General features: G+C 40.4%; 1 non-coding gene across 1 annotated transcript; it reads left to right on the forward strand.

The window, feature by feature from the left end:
- The first annotated feature begins 1,215 nt into the window (after positions 1 to 1,215).
- On the forward strand, positions 1,216 to 1,354 carry LOC115068458. Its single transcript, XR_003847802.1, has one exon. It is a non-coding gene; the product is annotated as a U11 spliceosomal RNA (small nuclear RNA).
- Positions 1,355 to 19,244: the final 17,890 nt, after the last annotated feature.

Here is a 19,244-nt window from a genome sequence, read left to right on the forward strand (position 1 = left end):
GTCCAGCCTGCCACCAGATTGTTGTGAAGTTGGCCAACAAGAATGAATTTTGCATTGTTAAATGGTTGAAAAGTAAAAAAAAAAAAAAAAAAAAAAAACTATTTTGTAACATGGAAGTTAAATAATTAACTTTTTTTAGTGTCCATAATTCCATTTTTTAAAAAATACAGTTATGTCCATTTTGTTTTGTGTAGTCTGTGGCTGCTTTTGCTCTACAACACAGTGTTGAGTCATTTTGACAGACTGCATGACCTACAAAATCATAAACATTTACCATCTGGCCCTTTACAGCAAAGTCTGCTGACTCCTGGCCTGGAGTAACTGTGGCTATGTCACACTCAAGGAATTTCAGTGAACATAAGTCCCATAGTACCTGATTTTGTGGAATTTTAATATGGTGATGAAATATATAATCTTTTTAAACATTTTTCTCTTATCAAATGAAAAATTCACCTTACCAATAAAAATTTGAATAGAAAGACTGGAGAGATGACTCAGCAGTTAAGGGTACTGGCTGCTCTTGCAGAGGACCCAGGTTTGGTTCCCAGCCCCCACATGGCAGCTAACAACTGTCTGTAACTCAAGTTCCATGGGAGCCAACGCCCTCTTCTGACCTCCTCGGGTATTGGATGACACAGGTGCACCTACCTACATGTAGGCAATACTCCCATACAAATAAAATAAAAAATATAAATAAAATACTTTAAAATTTTTGAATAGAAATATACTTAACTTGCATATGATTTACTCATATGAAATGATCCTGTAGTTAGTTGTTGATAAGCTCCAGGTTATATACAGGGCTGGTTCATACCACATGATGGGGACAGAAGCAGTCAGTCCTTCTACTCAGCATTTACCTAGTACTGTCATACCACACATTGCTTGGTATGTACAATGTAGGGAAAATACATGTTTAGGGAATGAATGTGGTCTGTTGATGGTTCTAAGATATCAAAGCTTTAAGTTTGATTTGGTTTTGTATATTTGAATTATGTACTAAACTATTTTGGAGTCAACAAAGACTAAATATCTTGGTTTTGTATATTTGAATTATATACTAAACTATTTTGGAGTCAACAAAGACTAAATATCTTGTTTTTCAATACTTCAGTTATGTTTTAATAATTTCTTTTTTTCACAGAAGCTTGCAAATATTATACAACTTGCCTGAGACGCTACCATAAGAAATCTCATTAAAATTATTATCATGATAAAAAGGGCTTCTGTCGTGAGTGGCACATGGTAGGGCAACTCGATTGCTCTGTGTGCAGAATTGACATCAAGAGATTTTGGAAGCATAATTTTTTGGTATCTGGGCAGCTGGTGATTGTTGAAAAAAATTATTATCATGATAAGTATCATAGTAAGTATAATCTATATTCTGAATAACATTGACTTAAAAATATGTTTTTCCTGATTGAAAGAATAATACATATTTGTAAGAAATTCAGAAATGGGGCTGGAGGGTTGGCTCAGCAGTTAAGAGTACTGAGTGCTCTTTCAGAGGACCCAGATTCAATTCACAAGATTCGATTCACAGCACCCACATGGTGGCTAACAACCATCTGTGGCTCTAATCCAGGGGATCTGTTACCCTCTTCTGACCTCTGCAGGCATTGTATGACACAGCTGCACTTACATACATGCAGGCAATACACACACACACACACACACACACACACACACACACACATACACATAAAATAAAAATAATGGTGGTGCACGCCTTTAATCCCAGCACTTGGGATGCAGAAGCAGGTGGATCTCTGTCATAGTGAGTTCCAGGCCAGGTGGGGCTACAGGGAGACCCTGTCTCAAAAAAATACCAAAAATAAAAAAAAAATAGTAAAATGTATTTTTAAAAAAAGAAATTCAGAGACTATAGAAATACATAGGAAAAGTCCAGGATAATTTCATCTCTGAAGATAACTTATTCCTATTAACCACTTTGGCTGTCTTTCTTCAGATATTTTTCTATACATATTTTAGCATGTATAATAATGATTATTTTATTAAAATACAATCCTACATACTTCTTTAAAACTTGTTTTTAACTCTTAAAGACAAATAGCTTTGTAAATACTCAATGCCTACCTTATTATTTTAGCAACTGAACAGTATCTATTATATGTATATACATATCATTTTTTCATTGACAAACATTTGGATTAAATATTTTTTTATTATTTTTATTTTATGTGTATGAATGTATTGCCTTCATGTATGTAAATGCACCCATGTCATACAATGCCTGTAGAGGTCAGAAAAGGGTGTCAGATCCCCTGGAACTGGAGTTACAGATGGTTGTTAGTGGCCATGTGCTGGGAATCGAACCCTGGTCCTCCGAAAGAGCAGCCAGTGCTCTTAACTGCTGGGTCGGTCATCTCTTCAGTCCTAAAATTATATTTTAAAGAGCTTTAAATGCCAAGTAATCTTAGTGACAAATAGCTACATAACAAGTTCCAAGCCAGTTGAGGCTACAGGGAAACCTTATTACAAAACAATCAAACAAACACCTAAAACAAACAAAAACAAACAAAAAAAAAACCCATATTAAGTGGTATGAAGATTTAGAAAAAGGAAAAGAATGAGTAAAATAAGCAAGTACATTTCCTTTTGAGCAATGATAGACTTCAGTGCATCTGGGACTTTCTAGCCAGCACACTGCAGACAACTTGGCACAGATGATGCAATGACAGCACAATCTATGTAGTGAGGCAAGAATGTGAAATTGCAAACAAAGGCCTTTACTAGAAGGACCCTGCAGGGCTTCAGGTTTAGAGAAGTACCTTGAGGCTCCCTTGGGATCTGACAGACCACACGGAACCCACAAGGTTGCTGCTTCCCTTTTACTGTCTTTACTCTGGGCTATGCGGTGAATACAGTTCTAAAGTCTTTTAAGTCCTCGAATTTGCAGAAAGAATTGTGAGGCAAAGGCCAATAGCTCCAGATTTCATAATATCAACAGGCTTGTAGACAGGACCAGCGGTAGGATTTGTGTGATCTGGGAGTTTTGCAGCTCTGTCAGTTTGATTAAAAAGGGGCTGGGGGATTTAGAGAATACTAACCTTGATAGCTTTCTATGTTCAACCAGGAAAGAGGAGACAGATGTGGCTTGGCAGAGACTCCAGCACAAAGTGAAACCTTAACTCCTTAGTGGGTTCACACCCAGGCAGACTCCCAGTTTACAGACAACTTTAAAAAGCAGGAAGTACGCTGGTACTAAGGGATATTCGGAATACCATTAGTTTTGTTGAACTTGGATTCCTTCACAGGAAATGTTCTAGTACATGTTGCGTCATTTTAGAGCAGTGCATTATTAGGACAAAAGTTACAGATGGAACTTTAGATTAAAATAAACCAGTGTGTCACTAAGTATGAGTAAAACATAAGTCTATATTGTATATCAGATGATGCTCAGCATGAGCAAGCACAATGACAAAGCACAATGAAGAGACTAGTAATAAGAGTAAGAATAGCCATCTTGTACAACCCTAAGTGCCAGGCCCTATTCTAAGCACTCCACATGTTACCTTCTTGAAACCTAACCAGAATCTTACAAACTTAGCTACAATCATTATTCTCATTTTATAGTTAATGAAACTGGGTTACAGGCAAGTTGATGAACTGACTTCAGTGATATATATATATATATATATATATGATGTAAATAAGTGGTAGAGTAGCAATTCAAACCCAGGTCATCTACCTCAGGAGCCTTTGTTGTTAACCATATACATCTGAGAAACCCAAAACTTAAAGTCAGTGCCTAACAGGCCCAGAAGTAGGGCCTTGGACTCCTGATGAAAGTTTTGAAATAACATCTCCCATCAAAAGGAGCCAGGCTACTTGTAGAAATGGCGATTCAAGGTCTGAAGCAACAAGTGAGCAAAAGTAACCAGAAACACTTTATCGACAGGTGGTGAGGAAGCTGTCAGATATTTCAAAGGACTCAAGAGTCCTACAGAGGCTAAAGATGTGATTGTTTGAACATCAGTAGTGATAAGCATAATGAAACACATCAAATATGCTTACGTCTGTGAATTCAAGTGTGGAATTTTCCACATGCAGTATCGTGTTAGTACTCAAGAAGTTTTAGATTTGGGGCTGGAGAGATGGCTCAGTGGTTAAGAGCACTGGCTGTTCTTGCAGAGGACCCAGGTTCATTTTCCACATGGCACCCACATGGCGGCTAACAACCATCTGTAACTCCAGGGGAATTTGGTGCCTTATTTTGACCTCCGTGGGCATTGCATGACACAGGTGTACTTACATACATGCAGGGTCCTGCACATAAAATAAAAAATAATAAATTTTTAAAAGTTTTAAGTTCTAAATTTTACAGCATCTTACATCTCAGGTTTGGGAATTAGGATGTTGAACCTGGATCACTTTCTACAGACCCTAAAGAACTACAGACTATAGGCTTTGAGGAATACTGAGTGCTAAGACAACAAAACCACTGACAACCAAGCAACGGGTGCCTCTCATTGGTGGAAGAAGGTGCATTCCCTGACTCATGAAGAATTGGCCAAAATAAGTAAGTAACTTGGATCTCATCCAGCTTCTCATTCCAATGACCAATTTCAGAAAATGTGTAGGAGAGAGGAACAGCTCAGGCAACATTGGACAAACACAAACCACCACAAGGCAGACAGAAAAAGTCAACAAATGGCCTCTTCAATAACGAATTTCCAACAAGGGAGAGGATGTGCAGATCAAGTGAGATTTTAATGGCACATTAACGAATTGCCATGTGATCAGTTTTTAATCTTAACTTCCTAAAACTGTAAAAGAAATCTCAGTTATGAAAAAATGGATCATTTGAATAGCAGCTCTATAACTAAAGATATTAAGGAATTGTTAATTTTTAGGTTTGATAATATGGCATTTTAAAAAACCTCCTTTACTGAGGAAATTACAGGCTTTCCAAGATTTTTTTTAGGCTAATATTCAGTGGGGTAGGAGGTGGAGATGAGATAAATTGTCCCTGAGTTGATAATTATTGAAGTTGGATGATGGTACACAGAGGCACGTCACCGTCCCTTCCCCTGATGCAGTTGCTTGAATATTACTCTTATAGTTTTTTAATTAAGTGCCTGACATTTGGATTGCACAAAGTACACACTGATTCTGATCAAAGAATGCATGAGTAATTTGGTCCGAAATACTTAGAAAAGAGCTGATTATACCTTAACATTTTTCTTTCTTTTTTCTTATTTGTTTTTGTACTTTTGAGACAGGGTCTTACTTGGTCACCGTGGATGGCCTGGAACTTGCTATATAGAATATGCTGGCCTCAAACTTGAGGCAATCCTCTTGCTTCTTCCTCCCATGTGTTGGGATTATAGACATATACATATACTACCATGAGAAGTTTATCAGTCTTTATCTATCACCAACAACTACTATATGTCCTTTGTATATGTTACTCTACAGTGTGTTAAAGATAGCTTTGAGTGGCTATTATTAAAATAAAATATAATACCCTTGAGCCAGGAAGACAAAAACCAGATGCTACTATCATGAAATATCAGCAAAATAATTTATAATAGGTTTTAGCTATTGCTTGAGTAGATTCGTTTACACTTTAAGCATTAGATTTGTGAATACAAATTAGTAAATTCTCCTTAGATTTTTCACTATGGTGTCACAAACCGTTACTGAATGCCTACTCTGTGCTAGTAATCCAGATGTTGCCTCAGATAGGAAAAAAAGGCACCAACAGCTTTCATCCAAAATGATAGGCTATGCAAAGCAGAAGACAAGAAGGGATAGTAGCTCCATACTGAGGCTAATCTGTCCAGGACGATGGGCCTGGGGAGATGTCCTTTGATAAGATGTGTTAGGAAAAGGGATTGGGGGGGTGGGACTATCACATAGAGGAAGAGGAAGCAGAAGGGAAGTGAGGGGTAGCAATGAGTTGAGTACTCAAGGTCCCTGTACTTCAGGCTTGGCCACTTTCCTGGGATATCTCATTTTCAAATGGCCAAACCTCCTGAGAAGGATTCAGAAACCCCTGTCTCTGGCCCTTGTCAGTGTTTCAGAACTGGGTCCAAATGCTCATTCTATGGTATGGATTTTGTCACAAATTGAACATGTCCAAACACTGAGCTCATTATCTTTTTCTTTCACTGTGACCCAGAGCTAAATCTTCAAGGCCCTGCTGCTGTTCAAGCCTTGCCATCTCTCACGGAGTGACAGTTCATTCTGACTGTTCTTCTACTTCCTTCCCATTCCAGCCCATTTTCTTTTCTGCTATCAGAGCAGCGGGATTTCAAAGCTTCCCTCACAAGTGTCTGGGGTGCGTCTTACAAACATAGGTGACCAGGCTTCACCTGGAAATTCTGATTTTGTGATTCTGGGTAGAGCCAAGGAATTTATGCTTTAATAAGGACCTTGTTGGGTGGTTTTTTGGTCTTTTTGAGACAGGGTCTCCCTGTAGCCCCAGCTGTCCTGGAACTCACTATGTAGACCAGGCTGGCCTTGAACTCATAGAGATCCGCCTGCCTCTGCCTCCTGAGTGCTGGTATTAAAGGCGTGAGCCACCCACACCCGGCAATAAGGACCTGTTTTATCATCCTGAGGAAGTTTGAAAAATATCATTTTGAAATGCATGCCTGTTGCATGCTCTTTCCATATCTCCATGTAGCAGTGTGTTTTACAACTCATATAAAGATGATTTCTGGTGAAAATAATAGTTTACATTCCAAATCAGGGCACATAGACCTATATATGCAGTAAAAGAAACATAATTTCTACAAAAGTAACTTTTGTTTCGTTTTAACATAATCTTAGTCATGGACTCACTAAATTGATTTCAAAACCTACAGGTTGAAAACAACTGTCCTTGAGGATCCAAGCTTTGTTCCACTGTTTTGTCGCAGCCTAGTTCTTATTCCTCTTTTGGAAATACAGCTGGATAGGGTTGTAGCTCAGCACTTGCACAGCACATACCAGGACCTAGGCTCGAGCCCCGCGAGAATAAGTGAAAGCTGCCAATTTCCACACTCAGTTGTTTAGTGACCATGCCTTATTCCTTGTGCCCTGTCCTCTGCCTAGACCTTTCTGTGGTGTCTTATCTGATCAATGACCTATTGTCTTTCTCCAAGTGTTTGCTCGGATAATCCTTTCTTTGGGTACTCCCCTTCGGCACTGAGGCCGCTGTAAGGGACCTGAGCTTCAGTGCTCCTTCTGCAGCTGTACATGCCTGAATCAATGCTTCACGTCTACCTCACAGCCCTGCAGTCATCTCTTTTCTATGCCGTCACTCCAACCACACCACACTCCTTGAGAGTAGGATGCGCTTAGTTTTCGAATTCCTACACCTGGGAAGGTGGCTGACACAAAGCAGAAGCTTGAGAAACAGTAGCCACTGCAGCATGGCAGAGTGAGTGAGGGATGCTCAGAGCTCAGGGCAGGAGAAGAAACTGGAAAGTAGCTTATCTTCAGATTGAGAAAAAGGTCCAAAAGATATACAACGAAGCTTGGACTTTACCTTCGAACTACAATAAAGGTTGTGTTCCTAAGTGGGGTTATTTGGCCAGAGAGAGGATATAATTACAGCTTTATTTCCATAAACGGCTTTGATAGTAGGGTGGGGATGTCGAAAAAGGGATACCGTAAATAGGAATGGGAGTGGTGAGGCTTGATGGAGGATGCCAGGGATGAGAGACAACAAGTCAGATGACCTGGATAGGTCATGTTGATAGTGTGTGCTGTGCTAAGAATCACACTTCTGTAGTCTTCCAGTAACCCACAGATGCAGTCTAATTATGATTTTAAAAATCAGAGAAATTCTAACTGAGGGACATTCTGCAAAAGTCTTGACCAGTAACCCTCAATATTGTAAAGGTTAGCAAAATTAAGTAAGTTTAATAAACTCTTACAGCCAAGAGACAGCTCAAGAAACATGATTGCATGCAGTGTGGTTTCCTTGATGGTATCCTAAAAGAAAAGGAACATTAGAAATCGGAATAAAACATGGATTCTTTTGGTTAATGATAATGTATCTGCATTGGTTCATCAATTGCAATAATCCACTCATGTAAGATGCTAATTTTAAAAATTAATCAAGGGCATGACTAGGAAGTGGCTGCTGATGTGGTTAACTTTATGACATCACACAGATGCTGCATGGATGGAGGATGACAGCACAAGGAAATACGTGGGAAGTTCTTGCATGGGTGGGTGGTCATCCTGAAACCATTGTTATCTTGCTGGTATTCAAAATCTGAATCTTCTGATATGAATTTCTTGCTCTCTGTCTCTCGCTTCCGTTTCTGTACATTACCACTTAAATCTCTCTTCATTCTTTACCTGACCTGACTCAGAGGTGACTGTCATCTCACAATGCTGACAGCTCTGTTCCCTACACTTGGCCTGTGTTTCCACTAGATTGTCTCCTAGTTGTTCTTCCTTGTAATTTGGCTCAAATATCCCCTCTCCAGAAAGCATCCTTTGTCAGCTTGCTTACACTCTATGGCTTATTTCCCCAGTGCAGTCAAAATCCCATGAAAATGGAACCTTATTTATCACTGCTTTATCTACAACCCCCGAGCAACACTTAGGGTGCTGAACATATCAAGAAATGTCTGCTAAGTGAGTCTGCAGCGAGCTATCTTAGTTCTGCTGCTAAAGCAGAGTGCCATAGGCTGGGTGGCTTCAACAGACATTTATTTCTTACTGCTCTGGAGGCTGAAAAGTCTAAGAATGAGATGCTAGAAGATTCTGTTGCTGGTGAGGGCTCTGTTCCTGACTGCAGATAGCCTTCTTGCTGTTGTCTCCATGTGGTACAAGGACAGAGATCGCTCTTGTTTCTTTTTATAAGGCATTAATCTTATCACATGACGACTTCTAACCTAATTATTTTCTGAAGGCTCCACCCCTCTTATTATGGCATTGGGGTGAATTTTCATTATGTGAATTGGGGGGAATTACCACTATGGCTCTAGCCCCTTTGCCACCCACATATATTAACCTAGGATACTAGTGATTGGAAGGGTATAACTGTTATATATTTCTATCTCTGTCTCACTTTATCGAAAGAACAAAATCAGGACATTTTTCCATTGTGTGTTTTTTCCATAATTCTTTTTTCCTTTTGTTTAGAGGGAGTCATTCAGGCAACACAAGCAAACACATCAAAATGCAATGCATTTTATCCTTGCCAGACCTTAACAGGGAGTTAATTAAGAGGTCCTCAGCTTGCCATACCCTGGTTATAATCAGGGAAGGAAAGAATTGGCTCCATTTACCCTTTTCCTCTTCACACTTTGTTTTCCCTTTATTTCTTCATCTCTGACTAACTCCTAATTTTCCTAACTTGGTTTGGGGAGAGCTGTGAGAACTTGCACACTCAAAATTCTCAGGAAAGACATAGGCAATGGCTCAGGGCTTACTTCTGGAGAACTATAACCTGTAAGTTGTGCTGAGAAATCATTTAGGGGCTGTCACAAGGACCTCCCTCAACACAGCCCATAGGTTTCTGCTGTACTAGGAGAATGGGGGTGCAGGGTCATTATAGCTTAATTTATTCAAGATACGTGTGTAATAATACACATATCCACATGCTGTCAGCCATTTAGAATTCAGTTGTATTTCTGAGCATTTCAAACATAGAATCCATTGAACTAGGCACTTAGAAGTATTTACTACAAACAAATGCAGGCTGGGTGTGTTGGCACACACCTTTCATCTCAGCGTTTGGGAGGCAGAGGCAGCTGGATCTATCTCTGTGAGATCCAGGCCAGCCTGGTCTACATAGGAAACTCTAGGCCAGTTGGAGCTATGGGGAAAGACCCTGCCTCAGAAACAAACAACCTTCCCCCCAAAGTAAATGCAATTCCATACTATATAAAACATAAGCATGTAGTAGGACAACATCCCTTCGCTGTAAGAACTATTGCTGCAATCTGCCGGCTCAGGAATGTGTAGCATGGACTTTCAGAACACAAGCATTTCCAGTGGTTATTAGAACTCCTGAAACCACAATAGGAAGCTGTAGATGATAATAAACAGTGGGGTGGGGTGATCTGACTTAGACTCACAGACATGTTGCTATGTGCGTGTGATCACCATTTGGTAAAACAAGCACTGGAGGCCAGAGTAGAGGTAGAGCAATGAAGAGAGTTTTGTACTGGTTCAGCTGAGAAATAGTAGTGAGACTTGGTGGGGTCAGTGGAGATGTGCCTAGAAGGTGAGAAGGACTCAGATTTGGGATATGTCTTGGAGCCTACTGATCCCTTGGATATAGAAGATGAGGGGCAGAGAGGATTCAAGGGTGACTTGTAACTTTGGGCCTTGAGCAGCTGAGTCAGTCGGTTAGCTGAGGCACGCAAGATTGAGATATGAATGTTTAGAAAGCAGTCATTTGGTTCTCGCCATTTTAAGTTGGAGTTACTTATTAGATGTGGAAGAGGAGAAATAGAGTAAACAATTGTGTCTACAGGCAGGTCTGAAGACAGGTCTCTGGGAATCACCAGCTGTAGTGTCCCTATCTTTTAGAATAAGCTCAAAGCCCTAGTCCACATTCATGCAACTTTCAAGATAACTTTGGGAAATTCCAGGTAGACAGAAAGGAGATAATGGCTTCTTCTTTTTTTTTTTTTTTTTCCCACCTCTAGATCTAGTTTCTTGTTGAACTAGTGCAGTTTTAGGGACTATGTCTTTTTCCTTTGAAACAGCCTTCCCCCAGGGAGTTATTCAGGCATGTTCTAGATGGCTCTATGCAGTTAAGTCATGAACTGTACAGGAAACTGCATGGAAAGTTTCCTGAAGACAGAGGGAGTGTGCCTGCTTAGAGGGTAATAACACAACACCACAGTGTTAAATATGGGACTTCGCTAATTTAAAAATGTCCTCAGGCACTCTATCTAAGGGTTATTTTATATTCCCCAGTTACTGGACTTCCCCTAGAAGAGGAATCTAGCCTTTTCTACCCCTACCACTACACCACAACTGCTTCAGACCTAAGGGAATCTAGCCTTTTCTACCCCTACCACTACACCACAACTGCTTCAGACCTAAGGGAATCTAGCCTTTTCTACCCCTATCACTACACAACAACTGCTTCAGACCTATTTTTATTTATTCAAGTCCTCTAAAGACTCAAGGGGGGAAAGATTTCATTAACCAAGTCTTTCCTTAGAAAACATTTGCTGTTTATAAAAAGTAAGGCTTTCCAGGTGGGCGTGGTGGCGCATGCCTTTAATCCCAGCACTTGGGAGGCAGAAGCAGGCGGATCTTTGTGAATTCAAGGCCAGCCTGGTCTACATAGTGAGTTCTAGGACAGCTGGGGCTACAGGGAGACCCTGTCTCAAAAAGACAAAAAAAAAATAAAAAAGTGAGGCTTTCCCAACTTCACAAATCTCTGAAGAATCCTTGACCCCTTATGACTGATTTGAGGTTCAGAGAGCTTCAAGGGAGAGAAGAGAAGGGGATCAGGCTAGTTGCCTCTCTCCACTCTTGATCTTAGTAATAGAGATGATATCCCCTGTCCCAGATATTCCAGAAGGCATCTTTTGACCCCATATCCAGGGAGGCCAGTAATTGAGAAACTGATAAACACCACTGTCTGGAGGGCCAGAGAGATGGCTTAGTGGATAACAGTATGCATTGCTCTTGCCGAGGACCCAGGTTCAGTTCCCAACACTCATGTCAGGCAGCTCAAAACTACTTGTAATTCTAGCCTCAGGGGATCTGATGCCATCCTCTGACTTCCACAGGCACCTGTACTCATGTGGACATACCCACACATGATTACATTTTTTAAAAATTTCATTTATTATTTTTATTTTATGTGTATGCGTGTATTACCTGCATGTAGGTAAGTGCACCCGTGTCATGCAATGCCCTCGGAGGACAGAAGAGGCTATCAGATCCCCTGGGACTGGAGTTATAGACAGTTGTTAGCTGCCATGTGGGTGTTGGGATTTGAACCCTGGTCTTCTGCAAGAACAACCAGTGTTCTTAACTGCTGAGCCATCTCTTCAGCCCCCAAATCTTTTTTATTTTATTTTATTTTTTTTTTATTTTTAAAAGGTCCCTTCTCTTGAGCTCACTATGTAGACCAGGGCCTCAGTGTTGTGAAGAGCTGTGGCCAGCAGAAGCCACTCTGAAGAAAGCTCTTGCTTTAGAAGAGAGATCGTACCTCAAGTGTTTCTGAATCCTACACATTTAGGAATCAGTGATTACAAACAGAAATAGCTAAAGCACTAGACAGCCATTGATGGTGTTTGCTTAGTTGGAGCAGAATATTCTATACTTTAAACTGTGCATTTTAAGCCCATCCAGACAAAGAGACCAATTTTTCTGCAGTTTACATATCTATTTATCCAACTAATGTAAGAAAGTGGCTACACTGGCCAGAATGGGCTGTGACCAGAAAGCACTGCAGGAGGACAGGCATCAATCGCATTAGGCTCCTCTAGCCTTTCTATGTTCTATGCCCAGCTTTCAGAATATTATTTTCTTCTGCTTTTCATCAAATCCAAGTGGTTCAAATCTATATTACTTCACAGGACCTTTTTATGCTTGTTTTTGAGACAGGGTCTCACTGTTTAGCCATGACTGGCCTGGAACTCACTATGTAGACCAGGATGGCCTTGAACTCACAGTAATCTGCCTACTTCTGCCTCCTGTGTGCTGGGATTAAATGCATGTGCCACTATACCTGGCTTCACAGACCCTTTTGAAAACATTATGGACCTTCATCTTTGAAAAATGCATGTATAGGCATATACATTGTTAGGACTGCTAAACTCTATTCATGGACCCCTGGTTAAGGACTGAAGGAGAAGGGAGATAGTTCTGAATTCTGGATTATAGATAGGAATTATTGGTCCAACTGCTGAAGTAATGACCCTGATGTGGAGACATGGGGCTCTGGCCTCACATGAGGTCCTAGCCAACTCTGCTTTTGACTTTATCACCTGCGAGCACAGCAAATCTTCCCATTTCCTTTTCTGTAAAATAAGATGTTTTGGGTAGGTGACTTCTAAGGTATCTTTTAACGTTGATTCTGTATCTGCCCCTTCCTGCCAGCCCTTTAGCATGTGTTTCAAACATATTCAATATATGTATTCCTTCATAGAAAAATGAAAATAACTGTAAATACAGGTTTTTAGAAACATTATTTTAATTTTATGTGTATTGCCTGCATGTATGCAAGTGCACCCATGTCGTGCAATGTCTGTGAGGAGATCATAAGAGGGTGTAGGAGCTCTCGGAACTGTAGTTACAGACAATTGTTAGCTGCCATGTGGATGCTTGTAATCCAACCTGGGTCCTCTGCAAGAGCAGCCAGTGCTTTTAACCACTGAGCCATCTCTCCAGCCCCAAACTATAGATTTTAACAGGGATTAGTTCAAGTTGAAAATTATCTAAAGATATATCTTTACATCTCTTAAAATATTTTATTATTTTTAATTTATGTGTATATATCTTTATATATCAGCCCCGATATATCTATATATCAAATCACTGAAAAAATATATGTATGGTTTGCATTTTTTAAGTTATCTTTAATTTTTGTTTGTACAAGTGTTTGCATTGCTGGTATGTTTATTGGTATGTGTGTAGTGCCCATAAAGGCCGGAAAGGGGTGACAGAACCAGAACCACCATGTGGGTGCTGGGAGTCAAACCCAGCTCCTCTAGAAGAACAGCAAGTGCTCTTAACCCCTGGGCCACCTCTCCAGCCCCTGGTTTGCATTTTCAAATGAGCTTTGTGTATGTTCTAGGTACATAAGCTCTCATATAGAAAGAATAAGGGGTTAAAAAATGTTATTCCCACTTTCCTTTCCCTTCCTTCCCTACACCCTTGAATACTCAGAAGTCCACTATGGCCTGTGTCTCAGAGATAGAAAACTGTTCATAGAATCTGTGTCTGCCACCCACCACCCCATGTCCTAGCTGGGGAGGAGATAACATAAGGACTACGTCCACATGAGATAACTTCCCTGGCAGTTATCTCAACTACATACAAGACACTCTGGCCACATTCTTCAACCCAGAGTCTTCAGACATCGACATGCATGGCCAGGCAGATTCTTGCACCCCACCTAGATGAAGAACGCTGAGGTTACAGAATTGTAGTTCTGTAGGAACAGAGAAGGAAGGAAATGAGTCTGTTTTTTCTGCTTGTAAATTAAGCATTTGGAAAACATTTTAAATAGTTATTAAGAAGATTATATAATAATCAGATTGACATTTTAAAAATATAACTATAGGGGCTGGAGAGATGGCTCAATAATTAAGAGCACTGGCTGCTCTTGCAGAAGACCTGGGTTCAATTCCCAGCACTCACATAGCGGCTAACAATTGTCTCTAACTCCAGTTCCAAGGGATCCAATGCCACTTCTGACCTCTGTGGGCATCGCACAACACCAGTGCACTTTTACACATGCAGACAATACACTCATACATATAAAATATAAAAATAAAAATTATATATATTATATATGACCATGGTAGTTATTGGCAAGGATCAGGAGTACTGTACATGCACACCCTTGGGGAATACTTGTAGTAAATTGATGCAATCATTTTGAGCAGGGTACAATGATGCATGCCTGCAATTCCAGCTACTCTGGAGGCTGCAGGGGAGGATTAAAGTTGAGGCCAGCCAGAACAATATATTAAGACTCTCTGTGGGGGCTGGAGTTATAGCTCAGTGGTTAAGAGCACTGGCTGCTCTTGCAGAGGACCTGAGTTTGATTCCCAGCACCCACATGGTGGCTAACAGCCATCTGTTACTCCAGTTCCAGGGGATCTGATGCCTTCTTCTGACCTCTGCAGGCATTGCACAACATGGGTGCACTTCCATACATGCAGGCTTTACACTCGTACACATAAAAATAATAAATAAATATTTTTAAGAAGACTGTTTTGCTACACATCTTCCCACAGGAAGAAAGAAAGGAAGGAAGGGAGGGAGGGAACCTATTTTGTATATTGTCTTAGATTGAGCTCCCTACAAATGTGACGTTGAATAAAGTTAACAAGAGCCAGGAGTGTGAACAACAGCAAGAAATCTCACCAATGACTAGAATTTATGTGAATTGGTACAGTCGTGTTTGAATGCTGTTTGGCAATTTCCAGTAAAACTGGAAAATACTCAAATTGCTGGTTGAATAACCAGATGAACAAACTGTGTTTCATTTATACCACGGACTGCTACACAAATATAACACAACACAAGTGAACAAACAAATGCATTAATCTCACAGGACAAGATCTGAAGCTCCGGACTCCGTATACAAAAAATGCTACATGCAGTAAAACTCCAGCTATACAAAGTTGAAAACTAGGCAAAATCAGCAATAGAAGTCTAGATGATCTCTGTCTCATTTTGTAGGAAAGACGGTGACTGGGAGGGGCCTCGGAGGCTTCTGAGATACTAGTCATGTTCCATCTCAGCAAAATCAGCAATAGAAGTCTAGATGATCTCTATCTCATTTTGTAGGAAAGACGGTGACTGGGAGGGGCCTTGGAGGCTTCTGAGATACTAGTCATGTTCCATCTCTTCAGATACAGTAGAGTACTCATTTGTGAAATTCTCTGAGCTGTCAACTTATTATCTAAGAACACAATTTTTAAAAACCCAAACACAGCCAGTCATGGTGGTACATGCCTTTCATCCCAGTGCTTGGAAGGCAGGGGCGGGCAGATCTCTATGAGTTTGAGACCAGCCTGGTCTAGGTAGCAAGTTCCAGGCCAGCTGGGTCTACAGGGAGACCCTGTCTCAAAAAGATTTTTTAAAAAACCGAAAAAAAAAAAGCAAACAAAAACCCATACACTACTTGTGGACAGGGATTAATTCTGAATTTGTTGTGTGATTTTATATTTGTGTCCTGGTGTAGATACCTGGGAAATAATGAAATCACTGCTGTCTTTGAGAATTGGCTACTTCCATTCCCAGCACAAACTTAATGAGCAAGGGGCTTGCAGTCAGAAGACCCTTCTTGGCTCTATCACCTGTTATCTCTACAGTCTTGGACATGTCAGAGTATTCTCTTTGGCCTTATTTCTGCTAAAATAAGAGCTATACATGTCTTGTTGTGAGGATTTCACAAGATATATTCATGAACATCTTTCATGAATATGAACGAGCTGCTGTAAATCCAACTTTTTGTGATCCAACAAATGTTCATGAAGTCTAATGGGAAGTGGGAGCAGAGGAGGCCTTTCACAATGTGCATCAAAGGATGGAGTAAGCCTGAATGGAATCTGAAATACAAATATGTCATATTTTTCTGTGTAGACTGGGGAAGGATTTAATGATGGTTGTGTCAATTTGTTAAGCCATGGTGCCTGGTTGTTTGGTCAAGCATAAATAGATGTTGCCATGAGTCATTATTTTTTTTTTAAAGAGATGATTAACAGTGAAATCAGTAGACTTTGCATAAGTCAGATTTCTCTTTATTAGATGGGCATCACCCAATTGACCATTGTACTAGAAATACTGAGAAACCTCTAGACAACTTACAGGCTCAAGACTGCAGTATCACCTCTTCCCCAGGTCTGCAGACTGCCAGCCTGCCCTGCAGAGTTCGTAATGAACATGGTCCTGTGACACAGGTGGTACCCCATAGCTCATGCCACAAGCTCAGCTCAGGTCCTGGTGCTGTCATTCCTACTGAGGTACTGGTCTTTACTGGTCTCTTTGCATTTCAATGCAAAGTGTTGTGTTTGTTGTTGTTGTTGTTTTTCAGTTCTCATAACCTGTGAATCAATCTAGCAGATCATAATTTTCAGTAGAGAGAATCACTGAATGTCCCCAGAAAGTCATTGAGGTAAGCAGTCTGAAGATTAATGGTAATACTGAATATTGTCTTTTAAAGTGACACATAGGGGATCCTTGGACCTTTACAATTGATACAGCATTGACACTTTGTACAAATGTAATATATTAGCATTTCTGTTGTATTTCCCAAAGTTATTTCCAAGTGATATTGGACTTGGTCATTAGCCATTCCCTTAAGAAGCTGACTTGCTGGGGCTAGAGAGATGGCTCAGTGGTTAAAAAGCACTCACTGCTCTTGCAGAGGACTCAGCTCAGTTCCCAGCACCCACATGGTAGCTCATTACCACCTGTAACTCCAGTTCCAGGGGATCTGACACTGCCTTCTGGCCTCCGCAGGCATTGCTTGCACATAGAATACTTACATACATGCAGGCAAAACATTTCTACTTAAAATATATTGATAAAAGAAACTGACTTGCTCTCAAATTCCCCTTGCTCCTTCTTCTTTTAGCCCTGGAGATATTACAAGTTGAACTCTTGCTACTATTTCTTCTAATGGTCACCACCAAGTGCTACTGAATATTGATATTGTATAGAAAGCTATTTGTAGAGATTATCATAGAGATATGATGGGCTACACATTGAATGATGAAATTAATATTTTTAGTTATTTGATATTTATTTTTAAATATTTTATTATTTTTATTTTATGTGTATGTGTGTATTGCCTGCATGTAGGTAAGTGCACCCATGTCGTGCAATGCCCGCAGAAGACAGAAGAGGCTGTCAGATCCCCTGGAACTGGAGTCACCAACAGTTGTTAGCTGCCATGTGGGTGCTGGGATTCGAACCCAGGTCTTCAGCAAGAACAGTCAGTGTTCTTAACCGCTGAGCCGTCTCTCCAGCCCCATTATTTGATATTTATTGAATTGAATTAAAGATTTTTGGTTATTGTTATTCATTGAATTAAAGGTTATCCCCAGTATCTAAGAAAAATGTCATTTGAGTTTTTTGTGTGTGTGCATATAAGAGAGAAAGAGAGGGACAGAGGGAGAGAGGGAGAGAGAGAGAGAGAGAGAGGAGAGAGGAGAGTATGGGTGTATATATGTGGAGGTCAGAGGACAATTTGCAGGAATTGGCTTTCTCTTTCCACTCTATGGGTCCTGGGGATCCAACTCAGGTCATCAGGCAAGTGCCTTTACCAACTGAGCCATCTCACTGGCCCATACTTATTCACATTAATGAACTACATATAAACATGGTTTGGGGGGGAAACAAGGCTTTTGTGCTATTGTTGTATAGTATGTACAATAAAGCCTTTCCTTTTAATTTATTTTAAATTATGTAAAACCTGGAGTAAAAAAGATGGCTCAGTGTATGAAAGCATTTACCACTTAGCCCGATGACTGAGTTCAATCCCTGAGACCTACGTAGTAGGAAAGAACCAAGTCCTGCACGTTGTCCTCTGACCCTCCCCACCACACTCATACACACAAATAAATTAAAACTTTAAAACAATATGCATAAAACCAAATGCTTACCCTCGTAACAGAGTCATCTAACAAAACTGCAGAACTACAACCCTGTTTGGAGAATGGCAGCTGGAAGAGGCTGTGGACTATGTAGGAGAACAATTGAAAAAGCCTGGTGGGGGGTAGAGTGACAGAAACAAACTTCAACAGTTTTTCTTTTGATTATGTCAAGTAAATATAGCATCAAAGCAGCAGCAAGCACAAATGGCCACCCTGAAAAAGAAGACAAAGAACAGGCTAATTAGGTGTTTTCTATTTACAGAGTTTGCAAAGATCAAAATTACAATGTGTATTAATTTTCATTAGGCATGCGCTCAAGTGCCTAATAGTCATTAAAACTAGCACAGCAAGATGGCACCACAATAATTAGAAGAAATTCCTGAAAAAAATTATCAAAAATAAAAGCTTAAAAATTTTTATAGTTTTTGCCAGGACTGGTGGCACACACCTTTAATCCCAGCACTTGGGAGGCAGAAGCAGGCAATTCTCTGTGAGTTCGAGGCCAGCCTGGTCTACATAGCGAGTTCCAGTCCAGCTGGGGCTACAGGGAGACCCTGTCTCAAAAAGACCCCCCTCCCCAAATTTGTATAGTCCTTGATCAAACTTCACAATCAAGAATCACCTGAGTGAAATATCATGACCCATGCAGATTTTCTTTGTTGGCGTTTACTTATTTATAATGTGTGCATGTATGTGTGGTATATGCTGTGGGGGGGGCTAGGTGGGTGTGCTCATTCATGTGTGTATGGGGGCCAAAGGTGGACACCGGGTGCCTTCCTCCATTGCATTTAAGGAAGGATAGTCATTTATTCAGTTTATTATTATTGTGAGCGTGTAGGAGCACATGCGGAGGTCAGAGAGTAACTTTTGAGAATTAGTTCTCTCCTTTCACTGTGGGTTCTGGTGATCAAACTGAGGTTGTCAGTTTTGCATGACAAGTGCTTTGATCTACTAAGCCATCTC

The sequence above is a fragment of the Nannospalax galili genome, unplaced genomic scaffold, assembly GCF_000622305.1.
Source record: "Nannospalax galili isolate Female #2095 unplaced genomic scaffold, S.galili_v1.0 scaffold286, whole genome shotgun sequence".
In the NCBI taxonomy this organism is placed as follows: domain Eukaryota; kingdom Metazoa; phylum Chordata; class Mammalia; order Rodentia; family Spalacidae; genus Nannospalax; species Nannospalax galili.